Raw genomic sequence first — 9208 nt, 5'->3', positions numbered from 1 at the left:
TTGAGAGTATACACGATAAGTAGTCAAAATAATGGTTTGATATAATATTTATAATAGTAGATGTTAAAATATCAGCCATATCCCCTCACATGACAAAATCATTTGACCGACACTGCCTATTCATCACAACTATTATTTTAATGGTACCATTCTTAACCGTATTTTCCTTTATAAGGATGTTGGTATTCATTATACTACGTAATTATACTTTGAGCATCACATAAATGTGTACTTGGTTTTAGATGGCAGAAATTATGAAATGTTTGTGGGTATCGAATACCTAAATGGAATTGGTGCTTTGTCACAAGATGATATGAATACAATTTGCGAAATAGATCCGATTGAATTTAATAATGATCAAGGTTTGTATTTTAATGCATTTAAATTTTATATAATAGGAGTATTTAATTATATTATTGGTTTTATGTTTTTTTAGTTTTAGATACATCTGAAAGCGAGCCAGTGGATGCCAACCAAAACGAATCAGTAGAAGATTCTGTTGAAAATGGTAAGAAATAATGGTACAAATGTATAAATATTATTATACTTATGTAAAAAATAATTAAAATATTTTCTATAATGTAGGTATTTTTTCTTTTTAGGCAAGTTAATAATTTTTTGGTGTCTATATATTTAAATCTTTAGAAATTTAATTTAGTAAACTAGTTATATCACCAGTTACTTGCCTATCAGTAGGCAAAACTAATACATTTATATAAATTATAAGATTATAATCATGATAGTTGTTAACAGGGTTTATATGGTCTAGCAAACGGCCTACACCAAAGGATAACGAAGGGACGGAGACCTTCATTTCTATTGTAATAAGTGAGGAAGTACAAAAAAAAATGGTTGACAAGAAAACAGTAAAAACCAAAGTCTGGCAAACAGTATATTCTAAAATGAAAGAAGCTGGATATAATGTAGCAGACAACATAAAAGAAGGTGGAAACAAATGCTTCCAGAAGTGGCGAAATTTGGAGAAATCCTATCAGAACCATAAAGCTAGATCATTAAAAACTGGTAATGGTTTTATGAAGGCTCCTCCCCATTATGATATATTGCACTGCTTTATGGAATCTAAACATAAAATTAATCCACCATCAGTATTAGATACATTATCAACTAACACTAGTACAATGTCCAAATGTATTCCAAATAGCAACGTTGGAACGGTATCATCAGTTTCATCGCCAGTCCCCAAAAAATCCCTATTTACTGACCTTTCTGATAATGAAGATGAAGAACCAAAACTTTTACCACCATCATACTTCACAATCCTAAAACGACTCTAAAGCCTACAAATAAATCTGACTTACTTATTCAAACCATAAACAAACAACATTCAGAAATGATGATGATCCAGAAAGACCAGCACTTAGAATTTATGAAAGTTCTTAATGAACAAACTAAATATCGTGCCCAGATGGCTGGAATTTTTGAAACAATTGCTAAAAGTTTGAGCAAAAAACCAGCCAAAAAAAGATAACACAATGTAAGCTCATCTGAATCTGATTAGTTGTATATTCATAATATTCATAAGATATATATTAGTATTTTCATTTTATTTTTTAATTAATTTCCTAAGGACTTTTATTTTTATTTTTTGATAAGCATATGTATTTGTAAAGTAACAAACATGCGAGACTGATTATTTTGATTATTAACTAGGTATATAAGACTATTATGAAAAATCATTATTTATTTTTACTAAGGAGTAATTTATGTTTTTATTTTATGGATTTTATTGTTTTGTTTTATTAGTGTATAAGTGTTGCAAAGTAGCATTATTAGATTGTTAACTATGAATAATATTATGTAAAGAGAGAATAAAATTATATATATTTATTTGAAGGTCTAGTTATTTGGAAGTACCAGTAAATTTAACAATTTGTCTCTTTTAAAATTCCCCTGCTGTCTTTCAATATAGTCTTCTCTAATAACTACTTGCGGTGTTTGCATTTTTTGATAGTCTGTTAAAACTGCACTCATTTTATCGTTGTTCACCAAACAAAAGTTATGTAAAAAGCAACAAGTTAGGATGACTTTTGGAGCATTTTCAATCTTTGTTTTATTCAAATATAATAATCTTCTCCAGCGTCCTTTTAATAAGCCAAATGCACATTCAATGGCAACTCTAGTTTTTGCATGGAGGTAGTTGAATTTGGTTTTTCGGTGTGTTATATTTCCATAATTTTTAAATGGAGTGATTAACCATTCTCGGTTAGGATATGCTGTGTCTCCTAACAGATGATATTTATTGTAAAATAGAGAACTTGGCCCATTTTCGGTTACTTGTTTATATAATTCTGAATTAACCAATACTCTTGCATCATGAATGCGGCCAGGAAATCCTACTGAAATATTGGTGAATATTTTTCCCTCTGTGCATACTGCTTGTACAATCATACTTTTACCAAGTTTACAATTAGTATAACTATCAGCTTGTTTCAATGGAGCTTTAACATTTATATGTGTACCATCGATAGCCCCAATGACACCTATTCCAGAAAAAAACAGAAAAATTAATAAACTTGTTATTAATTTAATAATTATTAAACTGTTAATAGGTTCAAAATTGTTTTATTATTGTACCTGAAATACCTCCTTTTAACTTAAATCTTTCTTCAATCACCAGACATTCTTGTCTACTTGGCCAATGGATAAATGCTTCAAAATTTAAAATAATAACATTCATGAAATCATTTAAAATATTGTAAACCGAAGATTTCACTACATCAAAGTGGTCACTTATTGCCTGCATTGGCCCTTCCTTTCCAAAGTACCACAGAGCAATAAGCATTTTTTTTTTTAATTGAAATAGGTGTACCCACAACATTTTCTTGGCAAAATTCTGGTGAAACTTGTTGTAGGAAATTAAGTAAATTATAAAAAGTGTCTTGGGTCATCCTATAGTTAACATGGAAATCATGAGCACTATACTTAATGATCCAGTCTTCAATATCAGCTTTTGGACGAAAATGCTCATTCCGAATTACTGTACTTAATAAAGTTATTTTTTTAAAATTACATTTAGGTTTCGTTATTACTATATTGCTAGTAACAATATCATCAGACTCTACAATGTCGTTCATCATCATTAAAATCAGGGACAACTTCTTCCGTGAAAAACTTATGCTCACAAAATAAAGTATTGTACAAATTTCTTTACACTAGTAAAAAATAAAAACTTATACACAAGTAGAGATTATTATACTTGAACTTGATTTTAGAAATTTGTATTTTGTATTTTTGTATGCCCGGTATTTCTATGATAAGTGTTATCAAATATTTCAGTAAACATGTTCAAGCAATTATTGTTTTGGCGTTCTAGTAAACGTTTTCTGACCGTATTCTATAACCATAAACTTATTTATTAAACAGTTTACTCCGCCAAAACACGCCTAATATTTAAGATATATATATCTGTTGTAATCGTGGGTCGGAAAATATTGTAATCAGATTGACGTTTTGATCATGTCTAGATAATGATAAAGGGTTTTTGATAAGGCCAAAAGGTTTGGCGGTAATTTATCGAAGGCGGAAATGTTTGAAAACCGTGTTGGAGCATGTAAAAATTAATTTAAGAGTAGGTCGTCAAAAATCGGCCTGTGGTGGGCCGTATGTGAAAAAATTCTAAAATTTAAGGTTTAATGATATGTTCGAATTTGAATTACTATTGTACTGATTATATATAAATTAATTAGCAACACTGTTATTTTTGTCGATTCCGTTACCCGCATGGGTTACCTGCGTTGCAACTCTTGTTATTGTCGTTGTAAACCGTTCTTAGACAATTAACTTACTGTCAATACACATTACACATTTTCACAGGAACAACGTCCGCAGAAACGTAAGTACCTATATAACATTATATTTGAACCTAACTTACAAAAAAAAAAACGATTAAATAAAAAAACAATACACATTACTCGTTCACGGCTTTTTAATAACTAAACTTTTTTAGAATGAGCAACCGTACCATTAATATTAGTGGCCATGGCTGCCAAGTGTATAACGGCCCGGTGTACGGCGACAACGGCCGTAACAAACGCGGTGGCAACCGCCGTAAGTATAATAATAACATAACATTAATTCTAAAACATAAACATAACGTTCACGCATTTCAGAATGTTACAACTGCCATAAAACCGGGCACCTAGCACGTGACTGTGGTAAGTGTGAAGTACACACTTTCCTTAACAGTATGAAAAATTATATCAATGTAATTTATGTTGTAGCCAAACGTCGAAATGCAGGCGCTTCACGGAGCGGTGGCGGTTCCCGGAGCCGCACCGGTGGAGGTTCCCAGAGCGGCGGCGGCGTCCGTGGTTGGGAGTTTTACCGGGAGAAGTACCGGGTACGATCCAGGTCCCGATCACGGTCGCCAGTGTCCAAGAAGTCGACGGATAAAGTAACTATATAAAATATTAAGTTTTTGGATACAACTTTTTAGACACATTATTTTCAGGAGTTAAGGAGTCGAGGCGAGTCGCCGGCGCGGGCCGTCAATCAGCCTCGGGTGATTGATGTGAGGATAATAATATAATATGTATAATTATATGTATAATCTAACTAATAGTTATTTTCAGGAAGTTTCTGAAAGACCGTGAAGGAGTCGGTCAGTGTAGCGGCAGACCAATAGTAAGTTTTTAACATCAACATTTTTTTTACAAAACTGCTATGTTTATTTTTTGTTTTTCAGCTGATCAATAAAGAAAATTATTGAAGTTCATTAAAATGTATTTTTATTTCATTTCCTTTAATCTTGTTTTTCCTTTCGGGTATAAACACTGTTGTGTAGAGGAGGTACTTTTTATCTACTCTTATAAGAAAACATAAATAATAAGTAGGTTACCTTGAATAGTATGTATGAAGATTTACATGTAACAAATTGAATTTATTATCAATAATAATTGCTTTCCTTTACTGTTGATTATTGGATTAGAGAACAAATTGCATCTTTTTCAAGGTTAGGTTAGGTAATAAGATGATAGATTTGGACGTTTTTTGTATAATATAATTTAATTACATTTAATAAAATAGGTACAATTATTAACAGATGTTCACAGTGATAACAAAATGTTGCAAATGTATTTATAATGTTAAATTGTGTGTGTGTGTGTGTGTGTGTGAGTTTGTGTTTAACATATTACATAACGAAGAACCAATACTTAAGAGTGATTAAAATGCAATTTTTATACATGTTTATGAAATAAAATATAAAATGTAATGTAATTATGTTAAAGGCATACAAATATATTAAAATTATTACAACTATTGAATTGTGTATAAACATTTTTCATAAACATTGATTACAAAATGTATTAATAAGGATTAACAGTTCACAGTGATTCGAGTACAATATAATACAAATACACATAATATACATTTTAACATATTACAAAGACTACAATAAAATTCAGTGATAATGTTTACACGATATTTAGACATTTAGACGGAGATGATTTAGTAGAGTTTTGGAACGGAACGGTCCATCCCGCGTAATATTGGAAAGGATAGCTGCGTTTAGACCAAGAGGATTAAGGACAGTTTTGGAACGCGCCGTTCCATCATGCGTGATATTAAAAGGATGGAACGTCCCATTCCATCATTTGGTAATTAAAAATTAACCAAATGACTATCACGCGTGATTGGACCGTGCAAGTTTTTCCACGTGGTGGATTGTACATGCCAATCATTTCCTAATTAAAATGAAAAATTTCATCACGCGGGTTGGAGTGATCATTTGGAACGCGACATGACAAAACTGTGCGTGTAAACAGTATTTACAAACGATTGTACACGATCTATCATGTCCTTTAGTCATTTTAAAACTTTGACCACTCCACCGTTCAAGCAACTACAGTTAACACGTACCACAGCACCTGTACACTACTAATATTTGAAAAAACGTGTTTATCGTACCTATACTTAGTGTTTAAAAATGTCCTCTTTAAGAAGAAAAAAACAATTAGTAGGATATGCTGCTGTTTACTATATACATATGAATATGGTAAAAGCACGATCTCCAAGATCAATTTGGATGAAGAGTTGGCTGTCAGATAAGACAAAATTTGGTCACTTACCATTAATTAATGAACTTAGAAATAATAACCCTGAAGATTTCAAAAATTATTTAAGAATTGATGGAACAACATTTGATTTCTTACTAAGTATAATATATTTTCTAATTTTTTTTTTTACATTTTAGTGTTGTTCAATAATTAAATACAATTTATATAATTATCTGCCTAGGTTTAGTTGGCCCATTGATACAAAAAGAGGATACCATCATGAGGGAAAGTATTCCTCCAGAACAAAGATTGTTAGCAACACTAACATTCTTAGCTACTGGTATGTCTTACCAAAGACTAAAATTTCCAACTGCCATATCAGCTAGCAGCTTATGTGAAATAATACCTGAGACTTGTGATGCAATTTTTAAAGTTTTGAAAAAGGATTACCTTACTGTAAGTATTGTATAAATAACAGCATCATAATTTTTTTTTTTAGTAATTTATAGTTATTGATAATTTTACACCAATACGTTTATAATCTATTCATAGTTGGTACCAACCCAGAACCTTAAAGTCGATTTAGTATAAAATAAAAATAGCTATAAATATAGTGAAGATAAATTATTTAAACTACATAAAGAGCTGTTGAACACAATAATGTGATTGTTCATCATAAAAAAAAATGTCTCATTTACTATTCAACATTTTGAGTCTTGTACCACCTACACATTATTACAATTTAAATTTTTAAGATACCTACATAGGTATGACGAGAAACTTTTTTTAATTAATAAATGTGCCCAGTAATTATTACTTTTGACATAGAATATTATTAAAAATAAATGTAAATTACATAAAATAATATTTATTTAACATAATTATCATAAATAACAAAAAAATAAATATAAATCACTTGTTGTGTTGAAAAATAAAAAAACAATTTATGTAAGTAATAAGTGTACTGTATGTTATTCACCATAAACCTTTAAACTTGGAATAATTTAAACTAAATACATTCTTTGTAATTATAACATAATATATAAATTATTAATAAAAAAGAAATGTAAAATAATAGTATTTATTTAACATAATTATCACAAAAAAACAAAAAAATAAATACAAATCACTTGTTGAGTTGAAAAATAAAAAACAATTTCTGTAAGTATAACAGTATGTATAGACTAGAACATAGTTATCATGAGTAACAAAGAAATAACATTAAAATATCATACTTCTGATCAAATTACATGTTAATATAAGAACAAGAGTTGGAAAAATCAAGAGCAGATTCATCGGTAACTTTTGCATCATCATAATTCCACTGTGAATTTGGCATATTATTTACCATAGATTCATCAGCAACCTTTGTTTCAGTAAAATTTATAACGTCCATAGAAGAAGCAGAATAAGTGTAAGTGTAGCTTAAAGGAGAGGTGGATCTGGAATGTCTGGATACAGATGTAGCAGGGTTAATGACAGGATAGGTAGTGATTTCATTTGTAGAAGGAGTATTTGGAAAATAATAATGATTGTTTGAATGATCTGTAAATTAAATAACAATATTGTAATTAAATATAAGAATATAGCATTGTGACTAGTTTTATAGAAATACTTTTAAAATCATATTTGAAAACAGATACAAATACATTCAAAAAATATTTAAAATACTATTAAAATATTTAAATACAATTACTCAAATAGTTAAAAACACTAATCAAATTAATGAAACAAAAAAATTCATACTTATATTATTTTGTAGTCCAATGTCTGGTGTCAAAGTATTTAACAGTCCTTTAGACAGTACTGTGTTAATCAACGATTCAGCAATAAGATATTGAACTTGAGTCATTTTGCGAGTTTTAGCAGCAACACAAATTCCTAAAGCCTCAATCATGAAAAACTTGAAACATCTGTTCTAAACAGACAAAAAATTAGTAATGTTTTAAAAAGAAAAGCTATAGAAGATGTGTGTGAGAGACCATGTAAAATAATTCACAATGAATTACGCAAGGGTGATGTAGAAATACTAACTTCTTATGACATTTCTCGTATTCGTGACAATATGTACCAAGCTCGAACTCATATTTTACCAAACCTACCAAAATCCATCTTTGATGTACATGAAATAATTAAAAATCAACAAATTATATCAAACCGAGGGGAAAATATGATATTTATTAATGATCGTAAAAATAATATTATTGGATTTTCTTGTTCTACGAATTTAGAATTACTGGCTAAATCAGTAATTTGGTTAATTGATGGCACATTTAAGAGTGCCCCAAAATTTTTTTACCAAATGTTCACAATACATACTATTAAAAATGAACAATATATACCATTATTATTTATATTATTGCCAAATAAAAGACAAGAATCATATTTCGTAGCTTTTGAACATATAAACAAATATTTTTTTGATTTAAATGTAACATTAAATGTACAGCGTATCCTTGTGGATTTCGAAATAGCAATACACTCTGCTATCACTGATGTGTGGCCAAAAATAGAAATTAAAGGCTGTCGCTTCCATCTCGGTCAGAGCTGGTGGCGAAAAATTCAAGAACTCGGTTTATCTGTAGAATATGAGGATCAATACTCCGAAATAAGCAAATTTTTAAAGTATGTTTTTGGTTTACCTTTTCTCGGCCCAGATGAAGTAGAAAATGCATTTGTGTTTGATCTAATGTCTTGTAGTGTTTCAAATAATTCTGATGTTCTAAAATTTGCAACTTACTTAATGGATAACTATGTCATGAATTATGCTTTATTTCCTCTCCGTGTATGGGCAGAATCATCAAATTCAATGCTACGCACAACTAATAGTTGCGAAGCATTTCATTCAAAGTTTAATTCTATGTTTTATTCAAGCCATCCAAATATATTTCAATTTACTGAAGTCATTAAGAATTTGCAATGTGATGTGTACATTAAAATTAGAAGTTCTGGACAATTATCAAAGACAACTCGTGAAAAACATTTATTTCTATGTTAAAAATTAAATGCATATAAAAATGGACAAATTTCACGATTTGAATTTATAAAAACGATATCATTTAAATTTTTGCCTAGTATGTAATTTTATAAAAACTATTAATGTAGTTATTTTTGCTTTTTATTTATATTTTATTTATTAGACGAAATAACATAATTTATTGTTAGATTAAAATTTTTACTATAATAATAAT

Source organism: Diuraphis noxia, unplaced genomic scaffold (assembly GCF_037042655.1).
Source record: "Diuraphis noxia isolate RWA-SAM2 unplaced genomic scaffold, SU_Dnox_SAM2 contig0001, whole genome shotgun sequence".
In the NCBI taxonomy this organism is placed as follows: domain Eukaryota; kingdom Metazoa; phylum Arthropoda; class Insecta; order Hemiptera; family Aphididae; genus Diuraphis; species Diuraphis noxia.
This window is presented reverse-complemented; position numbering follows the sequence as displayed.